Source organism: Pseudophryne corroboree, chromosome 11 (assembly GCF_028390025.1).
Source record: "Pseudophryne corroboree isolate aPseCor3 chromosome 11, aPseCor3.hap2, whole genome shotgun sequence".
NCBI lineage: Eukaryota > Metazoa > Chordata > Amphibia > Anura > Myobatrachidae > Pseudophryne > Pseudophryne corroboree.
This window is the reverse complement of record NC_086454.1, coordinates 249,387,353-249,404,816: the sequence shown is the minus strand read 5'-3', so window position 1 is coordinate 249,404,816 and position 17,464 is coordinate 249,387,353. Positions and strand designations below refer to the sequence as shown.

At 40.8% G+C, this 17,464-nt stretch overlaps 18 non-coding genes across 18 annotated transcripts; all 18 read left to right on the top strand.

The window, feature by feature from the left end:
- The first annotated feature begins 1,282 nt into the window (after positions 1–1,282).
- Positions 1,283–1,354, top strand: TRNAD-GUC (transfer RNA aspartic acid (anticodon GUC)). The gene has a single exon. It is a non-coding gene; the product is annotated as a tRNA-Asp (tRNA).
- Positions 1,355–2,099: 745 nt separating this feature from the next.
- On the top strand, positions 2,100–2,171 carry TRNAD-GUC (transfer RNA aspartic acid (anticodon GUC)). The gene has a single exon. It is a non-coding gene; the product is annotated as a tRNA-Asp (tRNA).
- Positions 2,172–3,732: 1,561 nt separating this feature from the next.
- TRNAD-GUC (transfer RNA aspartic acid (anticodon GUC)) lies at positions 3,733–3,804 on the top strand. The gene has a single exon. It is a non-coding gene; the product is annotated as a tRNA-Asp (tRNA).
- Positions 3,805–4,549: 745 nt separating this feature from the next.
- On the top strand, positions 4,550–4,621 carry TRNAD-GUC (transfer RNA aspartic acid (anticodon GUC)). The gene has a single exon. It is a non-coding gene; the product is annotated as a tRNA-Asp (tRNA).
- Positions 4,622–5,366: 745 nt separating this feature from the next.
- Positions 5,367–5,438, top strand: TRNAD-GUC (transfer RNA aspartic acid (anticodon GUC)). The gene has a single exon. It is a non-coding gene; the product is annotated as a tRNA-Asp (tRNA).
- A 1,561-nt stretch (positions 5,439–6,999) lies between these two features.
- On the top strand, positions 7,000–7,071 carry TRNAD-GUC (transfer RNA aspartic acid (anticodon GUC)). The gene has a single exon. It is a non-coding gene; the product is annotated as a tRNA-Asp (tRNA).
- A 745-nt stretch (positions 7,072–7,816) lies between these two features.
- TRNAD-GUC (transfer RNA aspartic acid (anticodon GUC)) lies at positions 7,817–7,888 on the top strand. The gene has a single exon. It is a non-coding gene; the product is annotated as a tRNA-Asp (tRNA).
- A 739-nt stretch (positions 7,889–8,627) lies between these two features.
- On the top strand, positions 8,628–8,699 carry TRNAD-GUC (transfer RNA aspartic acid (anticodon GUC)). Its single transcript has one exon. It is a non-coding gene; the product is annotated as a tRNA-Asp (tRNA).
- Positions 8,700–9,444: 745 nt separating this feature from the next.
- On the top strand, positions 9,445–9,516 carry TRNAD-GUC (transfer RNA aspartic acid (anticodon GUC)). Its single transcript has one exon. It is a non-coding gene; the product is annotated as a tRNA-Asp (tRNA).
- Positions 9,517–10,255: 739 nt separating this feature from the next.
- Positions 10,256–10,327, top strand: TRNAD-GUC (transfer RNA aspartic acid (anticodon GUC)). Its single transcript has one exon. It is a non-coding gene; the product is annotated as a tRNA-Asp (tRNA).
- Positions 10,328–11,072: 745 nt separating this feature from the next.
- Positions 11,073–11,144, top strand: TRNAD-GUC (transfer RNA aspartic acid (anticodon GUC)). The gene has a single exon. It is a non-coding gene; the product is annotated as a tRNA-Asp (tRNA).
- A 745-nt stretch (positions 11,145–11,889) lies between these two features.
- Positions 11,890–11,961, top strand: TRNAD-GUC (transfer RNA aspartic acid (anticodon GUC)). The gene has a single exon. It is a non-coding gene; the product is annotated as a tRNA-Asp (tRNA).
- A 745-nt stretch (positions 11,962–12,706) lies between these two features.
- TRNAD-GUC (transfer RNA aspartic acid (anticodon GUC)) lies at positions 12,707–12,778 on the top strand. Its single transcript has one exon. It is a non-coding gene; the product is annotated as a tRNA-Asp (tRNA).
- Positions 12,779–13,523: 745 nt separating this feature from the next.
- On the top strand, positions 13,524–13,595 carry TRNAD-GUC (transfer RNA aspartic acid (anticodon GUC)). Its single transcript has one exon. It is a non-coding gene; the product is annotated as a tRNA-Asp (tRNA).
- A 745-nt stretch (positions 13,596–14,340) lies between these two features.
- Positions 14,341–14,412, top strand: TRNAD-GUC (transfer RNA aspartic acid (anticodon GUC)). Its single transcript has one exon. It is a non-coding gene; the product is annotated as a tRNA-Asp (tRNA).
- A 745-nt stretch (positions 14,413–15,157) lies between these two features.
- On the top strand, positions 15,158–15,229 carry TRNAD-GUC (transfer RNA aspartic acid (anticodon GUC)). Its single transcript has one exon. It is a non-coding gene; the product is annotated as a tRNA-Asp (tRNA).
- A 745-nt stretch (positions 15,230–15,974) lies between these two features.
- Positions 15,975–16,046, top strand: TRNAD-GUC (transfer RNA aspartic acid (anticodon GUC)). Its single transcript has one exon. It is a non-coding gene; the product is annotated as a tRNA-Asp (tRNA).
- Positions 16,047–17,110: 1,064 nt separating this feature from the next.
- Positions 17,111–17,182, top strand: TRNAD-GUC (transfer RNA aspartic acid (anticodon GUC)). The gene has a single exon. It is a non-coding gene; the product is annotated as a tRNA-Asp (tRNA).
- Positions 17,183–17,464: the final 282 nt, after the last annotated feature.

The window sequence follows — 17,464 nt, the reverse complement described above, 5'->3', positions numbered from 1 at the left end:
TCTCTTGTGAGCTAAACCTGATTATGACATCACATCAATGAAGCAAAGCTGAAACTATTGTATGCCTACAGAGTATAGACTGAGAGAGAAGTGTCTTTTCCTATGGATTGCAGGCTAAAATGGACTTGCATCCCCTACTTTCAAAGGGAGTAACTGTATAGTAAGTGAGATAGATAGACCGATATCATGTAAGCTTCCTGGCCATTACCGACCAGTAGAGGATAACAGAAAAAGGTTTTTAATTGAAATGACTATCTTTTTTGCAAAGTGGTATTGTAGTCTTTGTTTCAGCTGAGACAAAAATAAATCTTTTTATCTGCTTCTTATTTAGGGTTTTATGTTAGCTTGATAACATGTAGCACATAATCTCTGTGGCCAATGACACAGACGCATCTCGAGACCTCACCCTGACATGTTTTTGGGTGTATTTTCAGCTCCAATTTTGCCTGCAGATTCACCAAGTTAGTCCTCGTTAGTATAGTGGTGAGTATCCCCGCCTGTCACGCGGGAGACCGGGTTCGATTCCCCGACGGGGAGAACATTGCAAGTTTTTATCAGGTTCAGAGATTCGTTGCTCAAGGTTATGGAGAATCAAAGTCCGAATCCAATTGTAGCGTGAAAAATATACCACTTGATTTTGAGAGCATAAGAAAGAACCAGAAACACCAATTGCATAGCCTCGTTTTTAGTTTGGGTGTCACCCCTTGCTTTTATCTAGCATGGCATGTACTGTTTTTGTGCATTACAATATTTGCATATCATCCTCTTAAAATTGGCTCACGCTGTAACACAGGAGACAGCTATGTAGTGGACAAGTCTCTTGTGAGCTAAACCTGATTATGACATCACATCAATGAAGCAAAGCTGAAACTATTGTATGCCTACAGAGTATAGACTGAGAGAGAAGTGTCTTTTCCTTTGGATTGCAGGCTAAAATGGACTTGCATCCCCTACTTTCAAAGGGAGTAACTGTATAGTAAGTGAGATAGATAGACCAATATCATGTAAGCTTCCTGGCCATGACCGACCAGTAGAGGATAACAGAAAAAGGTTTTTAATTGAAATGACTATCTTTTTTGCAAAGTTGTATTGTAGTCTTTGTTTCAGCTGAGACAAAAATAAATCTTTTTATCTGCTTCTTATTAAGGGTTTTATGTTAGCTTGATAACATGTAGCACATAATCTCTGTGGCCAATGACACAGACGCATCTCGAGACCTCACCCTGACATGTTTTTGGGTGTATTTTCAGCTCCAATTTTGCCTGCAGATTCACCAAGTTAGTCCTCGTTAGTATAGTGGTGAGTATCCCCGCCTGTCACGCGGGAGACCGGGGTTCGATTCCCCGACGGGGAGAACATTGCAAGTTTTTATCAGGTTCAGAGATTCGTTGCTCAAGGTTATGGAGAATCAAAGTCCGAATCCAATTGTAGCGTGAAAAATATACCACTTGATTTTGAGAGCATAAGAAAGAACCAGAAACACCAATTGCATAGCCTCGTTTTTAGTTTGGGTATCACCCCTTGCTTTTATCTAGCATGGCATGTACTGTTTTTGTGCATTACAATATTTGCATATCATCCTCTTACAATTGGCTCATGCTGTAACACAGGAGACAGCTATGTAGTGGACAAGTCTCTTGTGAGCTAAACCTGATTATGACATCACATCAATGTAGCAAAGCTGAAACTATTGTATGCCTACAGAGTATAGACTGAGAGAGAAGTGTCTTTTCCTATGAATTGCAGGCTAAAATGGACTTGCATCCCCTACTTTCAAAGGGAGTAACTGTATAGTAAGTGAGATAGATAGACCGATATCATGTAAGCTTCCTGGCCACGACCGACCAGTAGAGGATAACAGAAAAAGGTTTTTAATTGAAATTACTATCTTTTTTGCAAAGTGGTATTGTAGTCTTTGTTTCAGCTGAGACAAAAATAAATCTTTTTATCTGCTTCTTATTTAGGGTTTTATGTTAGCTTGATAACATGTAGCACATAATCTCTGTGGCCAATGACACAGACGCATCTCGAGACCTCACCCTGACATGTTTTTGGATGTATTTTCAGCTCCAATTTTGCCTGAAGATGCACCAAGATAGTCCTCGTTAGTATAGTGGTGAGTATCCCCGCCTGTCACGCGGGAGACCTGGGTTCGATTCCCCGACGGGGAGAACATTGCAAGTTTTTATCAGGTTCAGAGATTCGTTGCTCAAGGTTATGGAGAATCAAAGTCCGAATCCAATTGTAGCGTGAAAAATATACCACTTGATTTTGAGAGCATAAGAAAGAACCAGAAACACCAATTGCATAGCCTCGTTTTTAGTTTGGGTGTCACCCCTTGCTTTTATCTAGCATGGCATGTACTGTTTTTGTGCATTACAATATTTGCATATCATCCTCTTAAAATTGGCTCACGCTGTAACACAGGAGACAGCTATGTAGTGGACAAGTCTCTTGTGAGCTAAACCTGATTATGACATCACATCAATGAAGCAAAGCTGAAACTATTGTATGCCTACAGAGTATAGACTGAGAGAGAAGTGTCTTTTCCTATGGATTGCAGGCTAAAATGGACTTGCATCCCCTACTTTCAAAGGGAGTAACTGTATAGTAAGTGAGATAGATAGACCGATATCATGTAAGCTTCCTGGCCATTACCGACCAGTAGAGGATAACAGAAAAAGGTTTTTAATTGAAATGACTATCTTTTTTGCAAAGTGGTATTGTAGTCTTTGTTTCAGCTGAGACAAAAATAAATCTTTTTATCTGCTTCTTATTTAGGGTTTTATGTTAGCTTGATAACATGTAGCACATAATCTCTGTGGCCAATGACACAGACGCATCTCGAGACCTCACCCTGACATGTTTTTGGGTGTATTTTCAGCTCCAATTTTGCCTGCAGATTCACCAAGTTAGTCCTCGTTAGTATAGTGGTGAGTATCCCCGCCTGTCACGCGGGAGACCGGGATCGATTCCCCGACGGGGAGAACATTGCAAGTTTTTATCAGGTTCAGAGATTCGTTGCTCAAGGTTATGGAGAATCAAAGTCCGAATCCAATTGTAGCGTGAAAAATATACCACTTGATTTTGAGAGCATAAGAAAGAACCAGAAACACCAATTGCATAGCCTCGTTTTTAGTTTGGGTGTCACCCCTTGCTTTTATCTAGCATGGCATGTACTGTTTTTGTGCATTACAATATTTGCATATCATCCTCTTAAAATTGGCTCACGCTGTAACACAGGAGACAGCTATGTAGTGGACAAGTCTCTTGTGAGCTAAACCTGATTATGACATCACATCAATGAAGCAAAGCTGAAACTATTGTATGCCTACAGAGTATAGACTGAGAGAGAAGTGTCTTTTCCTATGGATTGCAGGCTAAAATGGACTTGCATCCCCTACTTTCAAAGGGAGTAACTGTATAGTAAGTGAGATAGATAGACCAATATCATGTAAGCTTCCTTGCCATGACCGACCAGTAGAGGATAACAGAAAAAGGTTTTTAATTGAAATGACTATCTTTTTTGCAAAGTTGTATTGTAGTCTTTGTTTCAGCTGAGACAAAAATAAATCTTTTTATCTGCTTCTTATTTAGGGTTTTATGTTAGCTTGATAACATGTAGCACATAATCTCTGTGGCCAATGACACAGACGCATCTCGAGACCTCACCCTGACATGTTTTTGGGTGTATTTTCAGCTCCAATTTTGCCTGCAGATTCACCAAGTTAGTCCTCGTTAGTATAGTGGTGAGTATCCCCGCCTGTCACGCGGGAGACCGGGGTTCGATTCCCCGACGGGGAGAACATTGCAAGTTTTTATCAGGTTCAGAGATTCGTTGCTCAAGGTTATGGAGAATCAAAGTCCGAATCCAATTGTAGCGTGAAAAATATACCACTTGATTTTGAGAGCATAAGAAAGAACCAGAAACACCAATTGCATAGCCTCGTTTTTAGTTTGGGTATCACCCCTTGCTTTTATCTAGCATGGCATGTACTGTTTTTGTGCATTACAATATTTGCATATCATCCTCTTACAATTGGCTCATGCTGTAACACAGGAGACAGCTATGTAGTGGACAAGTCTCTTGTGAGCTAAACCTGATTATGACATCACATCAATGTAGCAAAGCTGAAACTATTGTATGCCTACAGAGTATAGACTGAGAGAGAAGTGTCTTTTCCTATGAATTGCAGGCTAAAATGGACTTGCATCCCCTACTTTCAAAGGGAGTAACTGTATAGTAAGTGAGATAGATAGACCGATATCATGTAAGCTTCCTGGCCACGACCGACCAGTAGAGGATAACAGAAAAAGGTTTTTAATTGAAATTACTATCTTTTTTGCAAAGTGGTATTGTAGTCTTTGTTTCAGCTGAGACAAAAATAAATCTTTTTATCTGCTTCTTATTTAGGGTTTTATGTTAGCTTGATAACATGTAGCACATAATCTCTGTGGCCAATGACACAGACGCATCTCGAGACCTCACCCTGACATGTTTTTGGATGTATTTTCAGCTCCAATTTTGCCTGGAGATGCACCAAGATAGTCCTCGTTAGTATAGTGGTGAGTATCCCCGCCTGTCACGCGGGAGACCGGGGTTCGATTCCCCGACGGGGAGAACATTGCAAGTTTTTATCAGGTTCAGAGATTCGTTGCTCAAGGTTATGGAGAATCAAAGTCCGAATCCAATTGTAGCGTGAAAAATATACCACTTGATTTTGAGAGCATAAGAAAGAACCAGAAACACCAATTGCATAGCCTCGTTTTTAGTTTGGGTATCACCCCTTGCTTTTATCTAGCATGGCATGTACTGTTTTTGTGCATTACAATATTTGCATATCATCCTCTTACAATTGGCTCATGCTGTAACACAGGAGACAGCTATGTAGTGGACAAGTCTCTTGTGAGCTAAACCTGATTATGACATCACATCAATGTAGCAAAGCTGAAACTATTGTATGCCTACAGAGTATAGACTGAGAGAGAAGTGTCTTTTCCTATGAATTGCAGGCTAAAATGGACTTGCATCCCCTACTTTCAAAGGGAGTAACTGTATAGTAAGTGAGATAGATAGACCGATATCATGTAAGCTTCCTGGCCACGACCGACCAGTAGAGGATAACAGAAAAAGGTTTTTAATTGAAATTACTATCTTTTTTGCAAAGTGGTATTGTAGTCTTTGTTTCAGCTGAGACAAAAATAAATCTTTTTATCTGCTTCTTATTTAGGGTTTTATGTTAGCTTGATAACATGTAGCACATAATCTCTGTGGCCAATGACACAGACGCATCTCGAGACCTCACCCTGACATGTTTTTGGATGTATTTTCAGCTCCAATTTTGCCTGAAGATGCACCAAGATAGTCCTCGTTAGTATAGTGGTGATTATCCCCGCCTGTCACGCGGGAGACCGGGGTTCGATTCCCCGACGGGGAGAACATTGCAAGTTTTTATCAGGTTCAGAGATTCGTTGCTCAAGGTTATGGAGAATCAAAGTCCGAATCCAATTGTAGCGTGAAAAATATACCACTTGATTTTGAGAGCATAAGAAAGAACCAGAAACACCAATTGCATAGCCTCGTTTTTAGTTTGGGTGTCACCCCTTGCTTTTATCTAGCATGGCATGTACTGTTTTTGTGCATTACAATATTTGCATATGATCCTCTTAAAATTGGCTCACGCTGTAACACAGGAGACAGCTATGTAGTGGACAAGTCTCTTGTGAGCTAAACCTGATTATGACATCACATCAATGAAGCAAAGCTGAAACTATTGTATGCCTACAGAGTATAGACTGAGAGAGAAGTGTCTTTTCCTATGGATTGCAGGCTAAAATGGACTTGCATCCCCTACTTTCAAAGGGAGTAACTGTATAGTAAGTGAGATAGATAGACCGATATCATGTAAGCTTCCTGGCCATTACCGACCAGTAGAGGATAACAGAAAAAGGTTTTTAATTGAAATGACTATCTTTTTTGCAAAGTGGTATTGTAGTCTTTGTTTCAGCTGAGACAAAAATAAATCTTTTTATCTGCTTCTTATTTAGGGTTTTATGTTAGCTTGATAACATGTAGCACATAATCTCTGTGGCCAATGACACAGACGCATCTCGAGACCTCACCCTGACATGTTTTTGGGTGTATTTTCAGCTCCAATTTTGCCTGCAGATTCACCAAGTTAGTCCTCGTTAGTATAGTGGTGAGTATCCCCGCCTGTCACGCGGGAGACCGGGTTCGATTCCCCGACGGGGAGAACATTGCAAGTTTTTATCAGGTTCAGAGATTCGTTGCTCAAGGTTATGGAGAATCAAAGTCCGAATCCAATTGTAGCGTGAAAAATATACCACTTGATTTTGAGAGCATAAGAAAGAACCAGAAACACCAATTGCATAGCCTCGTTTTTAGTTTGGGTGTCACCCCTTGCTTTTATCTAGCATGGCATGTACTGTTTTTGTGCATTACAATATTTGCATATCATCCTCTTAAAATTGGCTCACGCTGTAACACAGGAGACAGCTATGTAGTGGACAAGTCTCTTGTGAGCTAAACCTGATTATGACATCACATCAATGAAGCAAAGCTGAAACTATTGTATGCCTACAGAGTATAGACTGAGAGAGAAGTGTCTTTTCCTATGGATTGCAGGCTAAAATGGACTTGCATCCCCTACTTTCAAAGGGAGTAACTGTATAGTAAGTGAGATAGATAGACCAATATCATGTAAGCTTCCTTGCCATGACCGACCTGTAGAGGATAACAGAAAAAGGTTTTTAATTGAAATGACTATCTTTTTTGCAAAGTTGTATTGTAGTCTTTGTTTCAGCTGAGACAAAAATAAATCTTTTTATCTGCTTCTTATTTAGGGTTTTATGTTAGCTTGATAACATGTAGCACATAATCTCTGTGGCCAATGACACAGACGCATCTCGAGACCTCACCCTGACATGTTTTTGGGTGTATTTTCAGCTCCAATTTTGCCTGCAGATTCACCAAGTTAGTCCTCGTTAGTATAGTGGTGAGTATCCCCGCCTGTCACGCGGGAGACCGGGGTTCGATTCCCCGACGGGGAGAACATTGCAAGTTTTTATCAGGTTCAGAGATTCGTTGCTCAAGGTTATGGAGAATCAAAGTCCGAATCCAATTGTAGCGTGAAAAATATACCACTTGATTTTGAGAGCATAAGAAAGAACCAGAAACACCAATTGCATAGCCTCGTTTTTAGTTTGGGTATCACCCCTTGCTTTTATCTAGCATGGCATGTACTGTTTTTGTGCATTACAATATTTGCATATCATCCTCTTACAATTGGCTCATGCTGTAACACAGGAGACAGCTATGTAGTGGACAAGTCTCTTGTGAGCTAAACCTGATTATGACATCACATCAATGTAGCAAAGCTGAAACTATTGTATGCCTACAGAGTATAGACTGAGAGAGAAGTGTCTTTTCCTATGAATTGCAGGCTAAAATGGACTTGCATCCCCTACTTTCAAAGGGAGTAACTGTATAGTAAGTGAGATAGATAGACCGATATCATGTAAGCTTCCTGGCCACGACCGACCAGTAGAGGATAACAGAAAAAGGTTTTTAATTGAAATTACTATCTTTTTTGCAAAGTGGTATTGTAGTCTTTGTTTCAGCTGAGACAAAAATAAATCTTTTTACCTGCTTCTTATTTAGGGTTTTATGTTAGCTTGATAACATGTAGCACATAATCTCTGTGGCCAATGACACAGACGCATCTCGAGACCTCACCCTGACATGTTTTTGGATGTATTTTCAGCTCCAATTTTGCCTGAAGATGCACCAAGATAGTCCTCGTTAGTATAGTGGTGAGTATCCCCGCCTGTCACGCGGGAGACCGGGGTTCGATTCCCCGACGGGGAGAACATTGCAAGTTTTTATCAGGTTCAGAGATTCGTTGCTCAAGGTTATGGAGAATCAAAGTCCGAATCCAATTGTAGCGTGAAAAATATACCACTTGATTTTGAGAGCATAAGAAAGAAACACCAATTGCATAGCCTCGTTTTTAGTTTGGGTGTCACCCCTTGCTTTTATCTAGCATGGCATGTACTGTTTTTGTGCATTACAATATTTGCATATCATCCTCTTAAAATTGGCTCACGCTGTAACACAGGAGACAGCTATGTAGTGGACAAGTCTCTTGTGAGCTAAACCTGATTATGACATCACATCAATGAAGCAAAGCTGAAACTATTGTATGCCTACAGAGTATAGACTGAGAGAGAAGTGTCTTTTCCTATGGATTGCAGGCTAAAATGGACTTGCATCCCCTACTTTCAAAGGGAGTAACTGTATAGTAAGTGAGATAGATAGACCGATATCATGTAAGCTTCCTGGCCATTACCGACCAGTAGAGGATAACAGAAAAAGGTTTTTAATTGAAATGACTATCTTTTTTGCAAAGTGGTATTGTAGTCTTTGTTTCAGCTGAGACAAAAATAAATCTTTTTATCTGCTTCTTATTTAGGGTTTTATGTTAGCTTGATAACATGTAGCACATAATCTCTGTGGCCAATGACACAGACGCATCTCGAGACCTCACCCTGACATGTTTTTGGGTGTATTTTCAGCTCCAATTTTGCCTGGAGATGCACCAAGATAGTCCTCGTTAGTATAGTGGTGAGTATCCCCGCCTGTCACGCGGGAGACCGGGGTTCGATTCCCCGACGGGGAGAACATTGCAAGTTTTTATCAGGTTCAGAGATTCGTTGCTCAAGGTTATGGAGAATCAAAGTCCGAATCCAATTGTAGCGTGAAAAATATACCACTTGATTTTGAGAGCATAAGAAAGAACCAGAAACACCAATTGCATAGCCTCGTTTTTAGTTTGGGTATCACCCCTTGCTTTTATCTAGCATGGCATGTACTGTTTTTGTGCATTACAATATTTGCATATCATCCTCTTACAATTGGCTCATGCTGTAACACAGGAGACAGCTATGTAGTGGACAAGTCTCTTGTGAGCTAAACCTGATTATGACATCACATCAATGTAGCAAAGCTGAAACTATTGTATGCCTACAGAGTATAGACTGAGAGAGAAGTGTCTTTTCCTATGAATTGCAGGCTAAAATGGACTTGCATCCCCTACTTTCAAAGGGAGTAACTGTATAGTAAGTGAGATAGGTAGACCGATATCATGTAAGCTTCCTGGCCATTACCGACCAGTAGAGGATAACAGAAAAAGGTTTTTAATTGAAATGACTATCTTTTTTGCAAAGTGGTATTGTAGTCTTTGTTTCAGCTGAGACAAAAATAAATCTTTTTATCTGCTTCTTATTTAGGGTTTTATGTTAGCTTGATAACATGTAGCACATAATCTCTGTGGCCAATGACACAGACGCATCTCGAGACCTCACCCTGACATGTTTTTGGGTGTATTTTCAGCTCCAATTTTGCCTGCAGATTCACCAAGTTAGTCCTCGTTAGTATAGTGGTGAGTATCCCCGCCTGTCACGCGGGAGACCGGGGTTCGATTCCCCGACGGGGAGAACATTGCAAGTTTTTATCAGGTTCAGAGATTCGTTGCTCAAGGTTATGGAGAATCAAAGTCCGAATCCAATTGTAGCGTGAAAAATATACCACTTGATTTTGAGAGCATAAGAAAGAAACACCAATTGCATAGCCTCGTTTTTAGTTTGGGTGTCACCCCTTGCTTTTATCTAGCATGGCATGTACTGTTTTTGTGCATTACAATATTTGCATATCATCCTCTTAAAATTGGCTCACGCTGTAACACAGGAGACAGCTATGTAGTGGACAAGTCTCTTGTGAGCTAAACCTGATTATGACATCACATCAATGAAGCAAAGCTGAAACTATTGTATGCCTACAGAGTATAGACTGAGAGAGAAGTGTCTTTTCCTATGGATTGCAGGCTAAAATGGACTTGCATCCCCTACTTTCAAAGGGAGTAACTGTATAGTAAGTGAGATAGATAGACCGATATCATGTAAGCTTCCTGGCCATTACCGACCAGTAGAGGATAACAGAAAAAGGTTTTTAATTGAAATGACTATCTTTTTTGCAAAGTGGTATTGTAGTCTTTGTTTCAGCTGAGACAAAAATAAATCTTTTTATCTGCTTCTTATTTAGGGTTTTATGTTAGCTTGATAACATGTAGCACATAATCTCTGTGGCCAATGACACAGACGCATCTCGAGACCTCACCCTGACATGTTTTTGGGTGTATTTTCAGCTCCAATTTTGCCTGGAGATGCACCAAGATAGTCCTCGTTAGTATAGTGGTGAGTATCCCCGCCTGTCACGCGGGAGACCGGGGTTCGATTCCCCGACGGGGAGAACATTGCAAGTTTTTATCAGGTTCAGAGATTCGTTGCTCAAGGTTATGGAGAATCAAAGTCCGAATCCAATTGTAGCGTGAAAAATATACCACTTGATTTTGAGAGCATAAGAAAGAACCAGAAACACCAATTGCATAGCCTCGTTTTTAGTTTGGGTATCACCCCTTGCTTTTATCTAGCATGGCATGTACTGTTTTTGTGCATTACAATATTTGCATATCATCCTCTTACAATTGGCTCATGCTGTAACACAGGAGACAGCTATGTAGTGGACAAGTCTCTTGTGAGCTAAACCTGATTATGACATCACATCAATGTAGCAAAGCTGAAACTATTGTATGCCTACAGAGTATAGACTGAGAGAGAAGTGTCTTTTCCTATGAATTGCAGGCTAAAATGGACTTGCATCCCCTACTTTCAAAGGGAGTAACTGTATAGTAAGTGAGATAGGTAGACCGATATCATGTAAGCTTCCTGGCCATTACCGACCAGTAGAGGATAACAGAAAAAGGTTTTTAATTGAAATGACTATCTTTTTTGCAAAGTGGTATTGTAGTCTTTGTTTCAGCTGAGACAAAAATAAATCTTTTTATCTGCTTCTTATTTAGGGTTTTATGTTAGCTTGATAACATGTAGCACATAATCTCTGTGGCCAATGACACAGACGCATCTCGAGACCTCACCCTGACATGTTTTTGGGTGTATTTTCAGCTCCAATTTTGCCTGCAGATTCACCAAGTTAGTCCTCGTTAGTATAGTGGTGAGTATCCCCGCCTGTCACGCGGGAGACCGGGGTTCGATTCCCCGACGGGGAGAACATTGCAAGTTTTTATCAGGTTCAGAGATTCGTTGCTCAAGGTTATGGAGAATCAAAGTCCGAATCCAATTGTAGCGTGAAAAATATACCACTTGATTTTGAGAGCATAAGAAAGAACCAGAAACACCAATTGCATAGCCTCGTTTTTAGTTTGGGTGTCACCCCTTGCTTTTATCTAGCATGGCATGTACTGTTTTTGTGCATTACAATATTTGCATATCATCCTCTTAAAATTGGCTCACGCTGTAACACAGGAGACAGCTATGTAGTGGACAAGTCTCTTGTGAGCTAAACCTGATTATGACATCACATCAATGAAGCAAAGCTGAAACTATTGTATGCCTACAGAGTATAGACTGAGAGAGTAGTGTCTTTTCCTATGGATTGCAGGCTAAAATGGACTTGCATCCCCTACTTTCAAAGGGAGTAACTGTATAGTAAGTGAGATAGATAGACCGATATCATGTAAGCTTCCTGGCCATTACCGACCAGTAGAGGATAACAGAAAAAGGTTTTTAATTGAAATGACTATCTTTTTTGCAAAGTGGTATTGTAGTCTTTGTTTCAGCTGAGACAAAAATAAATCTTTTTATCTGCTTCTTATTTAGGGTTTTATGTTAGCTTGATAACATGTAGCACATAATCTCTGTGGCCAATGACACAGACGCATCTCGAGACCTCACCCTGACATGTTTTTGGGTGTATTTTCAGCTCCAATTTTGCCTGCAGATTCACCAAGTTAGTCCTCGTTAGTATAGTGGTGAGTATCCCCGCCTGTCACGTGGGAGACCGGGGTTCGATTCCCCGACGGGGAGAACATTGCAAGTTTTTATCAGGTTCAGAGATTCGTTGCTCAAGGTTATGGAGAATCAAAGTCCGAATCCAATTGTAGCGTGAAAAATATACCACTTGATTTTGAGAGCATAAGAAAGAACCAGAAACACCAATTGCATAGCCTCGTTTTTAGTTTGGGTGTCACCCCTTGCTTTTATCTAGCATGGCATGTACTGTTTTTGTGCATTACAATATTTGCATATCATCCTCTTACAATTGGCTCATGCTGTAACACAGGAGACAGCTATGTAGTGGACAAGTCTCTTGTGAGCTAAACCTGATTATGACATCACATCAATGTAGCAAAGCTGAAACTATTGTATGCCTACAGAGTATAGACTGAGAGAGAAGTGTCTTTTCCTATGAATTGCAGGCTAAAATGGACTTGCATCCCCTACTTTCAAAGGGAGTAACTGTATAGTAAGTGAGATAGGTAGACCGATATCATGTAAGCTTCCTGGCCATTACCGACCAGTAGAGGATAACAGAAAAAGGTTTTTAATTGAAATGACTATCTTTTTTGCAAAGTGGTATTGTAGTCTTTGTTTCAGCTGAGACAAAAATAAATCTTTTTATCTGCTTCTTATTTAGGGTTTTATGTTAGCTTGATAACATGTAGCACATAATCTCTGTGGCCAATGACACAGACGCATCTCGAGACCTCACCCTGACATGTTTTTGGGTGTATTTTCAGCTCCAATTTTGCCTGCAGATTCACCAAGTTAGTCCTCGTTAGTATAGTGGTGAGTATCCCCGCCTGTCACGCGGGAGACCGGGGTTCGATTCCCCGACGGGGAGAACATTGCAAGTTTTTATCAGGTTCAGAGATTCGTTGCTCAAGGTTATGGAGAATCAAAGTCCGAATCCAATTGTAGCGTGAAAAATATACCACTTGATTTTGAGAGCATAAGAAAGAACCAGAAACACCAATTGCATAGCCTCGTTTTTAGTTTGGGTGTCACCCCTTGCTTTTATCTAGCATGGCATGTACTGTTTTTGTGCATTACAATATTTGCATATCATCCTCTTAAAATTGGCTCACGCTGTAACACAGGAGACAGCTATGTAGTGGACAAGTCTCTTGTGAGCTAAACCTGATTATGACATCACATCAATGAAGCAAAGCTGAAACTATTGTATGCCTACAGAGTATAGACTGAGAGAGAAGTGTCTTTTCCTATGGATTGCAGGCTAAAATGGACTTGCATCCCCTACTTTCAAAGGGAGTAACTGTATAGTAAGTGAGATAGATAGACCGATATCATGTAAGCTTCCTGGCCATTACCGACCAGAAGAGGATAACAGAAAAAGGTTTTTAATTGAAATGACTATCTTTTTTGCAAAGTGGTATTGTAGTCTTTGTTTCAGCTGAGACAAAAATAAATCTTTTTATCTGCTTCTTATTTAGGGTTTTATGTTAGCTTGATAACATGTAGCACATTATCTCTGTGGCCAATGACACAGACGCATCTCGAGACCTCACCCTGACATGTTTTTGGGTGTATTTTCAGCTCCAATTTTGCCTGCAGATTCACCAAGTTAGTCCTCGTTAGTATAGTGGTGAGTATCCCCGCCTGTCACGCGGGAGACCGGGGTTCGATTCCCCGACGGGGAGAACATTGCAAGTTTTTATCAGGTTCAGAGATTCGTTGCTCAAGGTTATGGAGAATCAAAGTCCGAATCCAATTGTAGCGTGAAAAATATACCACTTGATTTTGAGAGCATAAGAAAGAACCAGAAACACCAATTGCATAGCCTCGTTTTTAGTTTGGGTATCACCCCTTGCTTTTATCTAGCATGGCATGTACTGTTTTTGTGCATTACAATATTTGCATATCATCCTCTTACAATTGGCTCATGCTGTAACACAGGAGACAGCTATGTAGTGGACAAGTCTCTTGTGAGCTAAACCTGATTATGACATCACATCAATGTAGCAAAGCTGAAACTATTGTATGCCTACAGAGTATAGACTGAGAGAGAAGTGTCTTTTCCTATGAATTGCAGGCTAAAATGGACTTGCATCCCCTACTTTCAAAGGGAGTAACTGTATAGTAAGTGAGATAGGTAGACCGATATCATGTAAGCTTCCTGGCCATTACCGACCAGTAGAGGATAACAGAAAAAGGTTTTTAATTGAAATGACTATCTTTTTTGCAAAGTGGTATTGTAGTCTTTGTTTCAGCTGAGACAAAAATAAATCTTTTTATCTGCTTCTTATTTAGGGTTTTATGTTAGCTTGATAACATGTAGCACATAATCTCTGTGGCCAATGACACAGACGCATCTCGAGACCTCACCCTGACATGTTTTTGGGTGTATTTTCAGCTCCAATTTTGCCTGCAGATTCACCAAGTTAGTCCTCGTTAGTATAGTGGTGAGTATCCCCGCCTGTCACGCGGGAGACCGGGGTTCGATTCCCCGACGGGGAGAACATTGCAAGTTTTTATCAGGTTCAGAGATTCGTTGCTCAAGGTTATGGAGAATCAAAGTCCGAATCCAATTGTAGCGTGAAAAATATACCACTTGATTTTGAGAGCATAAGAAAGAACCAGAAACACCAATTGCATAGCCTCGTTTTTAGTTTGGGTGTCACCCCTTGCTTTTATCTAGCATGGCATGTACTGTTTTTGTGCATTACAATATTTGCATATCATCCTCTTAAAATTGGCTCACGCTGTAACACAGGAGACAGCTATGTAGTGGACAAGTCTCTTGTGAGCTAAACCTGATTATGACATCACATCAATGAAGCAAAGCTGATACTATTGTATGCCTACAGAGTATAGACTGAGAGAGAAGTGTCTTTTCCTATGGATTGCAGGCTAAAATGGACTTGCATCCCCTACTTTCAAAGGGAGTAACTGTATAGTAAGTGAGATAGATAGACCGATATCATGTAAGCTTCCTGGCCATTACCGACCAGTAGAGGATAACAGAAAAAGGTTTTTAATTGAAATAACTATCTTTTTTGCAAAGTTGTATTGTAGTCTTTGTTTCAGCTGAGACAAAAATAAATCTTTTTATCTGCTTCTTATTTAGGGTTTTATGTTAGCTTGATAACATGTAGCACATAATCTCTGTGGCCAATGACACAGACGCATCTCGAGACCTCACCCTGACATGTTTTTGGGTGTATTTTCAGCTCCAATTTTGCCTGCAGATTCACCAAGTTAGTCCTCGTTAGTATAGTGGTGAGTATCCCCGCCTGTCACGCGGGAGACCGGGGTTCGATTCCCCGACGGGGAGAACATTGCAAGTTTTTATCAGGTTCAGAGATTCGTTGCTCAAGGTTATGGAGAATCAAAGTCCGAATCCAATTGTAGCGTGTAAAATATACCACTTGATTTTTAGAGCATAAGAAAGAACCAGAAACACCAATTGCATAGCCTCGTTTTTAGTTTGGGTGTCACCCCTTGCTTTTATCTAGCATGGCATGTACTGTTTTTGTGCATTACAATATTTGCATATCATCCTCTTAAAATTGGCTCACGCTGTAACACAGGAGACAGCTATGTAGTGGACAAGTCTCTTGTGAGCTAAACCTGATTATGACATCACATCAATGAAGCAAAGCTGATACTATTGTATGCCTACAGAGTATAGACTGAGAGAGAAGTGTCTTTTCCTATGAATTGCAGGCTAAAATGGACTTGCATCCCCTACTTTCAAAGGGAGTAACTGTATAGTAAGTGAGATAGGTAGACCGATATCATGTAAGCTTCCTGGCCATTACCGACCAGTAGAGGATAACAGAAAAAGGTTTTTAATTGAAATGACTATCTTTTTTGCAAAGTGGTATTGTAGTCTTTGTTTCAGCTGAGACAAAAATAAATCTTTTTATCTGCTTCTTATTTAGGGTTTTATGTTAGCTTGATAACATGTAGCACATAATCTCTGTGGCCAATGACACAGACGCAGCTCGAGACCTCACCCTGACATGTTTTTGGGTGTATTTTCAGCTCCAATTTTGCCTGCAGATTCACCAAGTTAGTCCTCGTTAGTATAGTGGTGAGTATCCCCGCCTGTCACGCGGGAGACCGGGGTTCGATTCCCCGACGGGGAGAACATTGCAAGTTTTTATCAGGTTCAGAGATTCGTTGCTCAAGGTTATGGAGAATCAAAGTCCGAATCCAATTGTAGCGTGAAAAATATACCACTTGATTTTGAGAGCATAAAGCCCAGTACTCACGGGCCGATCAAGGAGAGATGCGTGCTGAGCGAACCGCTCAGCACACATCTCTCCTGCCGCTCAGCACAGCGCGATCTGTGCTGAGCGTGCGGGGGGAGACGGGGGGGCCGCTCACTTCACCCAGCGGGTGAAGTGAGCGACCCGCTAGATTGGCCTGCATGCAGGCCAATCTAGCAGCGGCGATAGCGATGTGCGGGGCCGCGCATCGCTATCGCCGAAGGGGCTACACACGGAGCGATCCTGCCGATATTCTAAGCAATCTAGTCAGATTGCTTAGAATATCGCTCCGTGAGTACCCCCCTTAAGAAAGAACCAGAAACACCAATTGCATAGCCTCGTTTTTAGTTTGGGTGTCACCCCTTGCTTTTATCTAGCATGGCATGTACTGTTTTTGTGCATTACAATATTTGCATATCATCCTCTTAAAATTGGCTCACGCTGTAACACAGGAGACAGCTATGTAGTGGACAAGTCTCTTGTGAGCTAAACCTGATTATGACATCACATCAATGAAGCAAAGCTGAAACTATTGTATGCCTACAGAGTATAGACTGAGAGAGAAGTGTCTTTTCCTATGGATTGCAGGCTAAAATGGACTTGCATCCCCTACTTTCAAAGGGAGTAACTGTATAGTAAGTGAGATAGATAGACCGATATCATGTAAGCTTCCTGGCCATGACCGACCAGTAGAGGATAACAGAAAAAGGTTTTTAATTGAAATAACTATCTTTTTTGCAAAGTTGTATTGTAGTCTTTGTTTCAGCTGAGACAAAAATAAATCTTTTTATCTGCTTCTTATTTAGGGTTTTATGTTAGCTTGATAACATGTAGCACATAATCTCTTTGGCCAATGACACAGACGCATCTCGAGACCTCACCCTGACATGTTTTTGGGTGTATTTTCAGCTCCAATTTTGCCTGCAGATTCACCAAGTTAGTCCTCGTTAGTATAGTGGTGAGTATCCCCGCCTGTCACGCGGGAGACCGGGGTTCGATTCCCCGACGGGGAGAACATTGCAAGTTTTTATCAGGTTCAGAGATTCGTTGCTCAAGGTTATGGAGAATCAAAGTCCGAATCCAATTGTAGCGTGAAAAATATACCACTTGATTTTGAGAGCATAAGAAAGAACCAGAAACACCAATTGCATAGCCTCGTTTTTAGTTTGGGTGTCACCCCTTGCTTTTATCTAGCATGGCATGTACTGTTTTTGTGCATTACAATATTTGCATATCATCCTCTTAAAATTGGCTCACGCTGTAACACAGGAGACAGCTATGTAGTGGACAAGTCT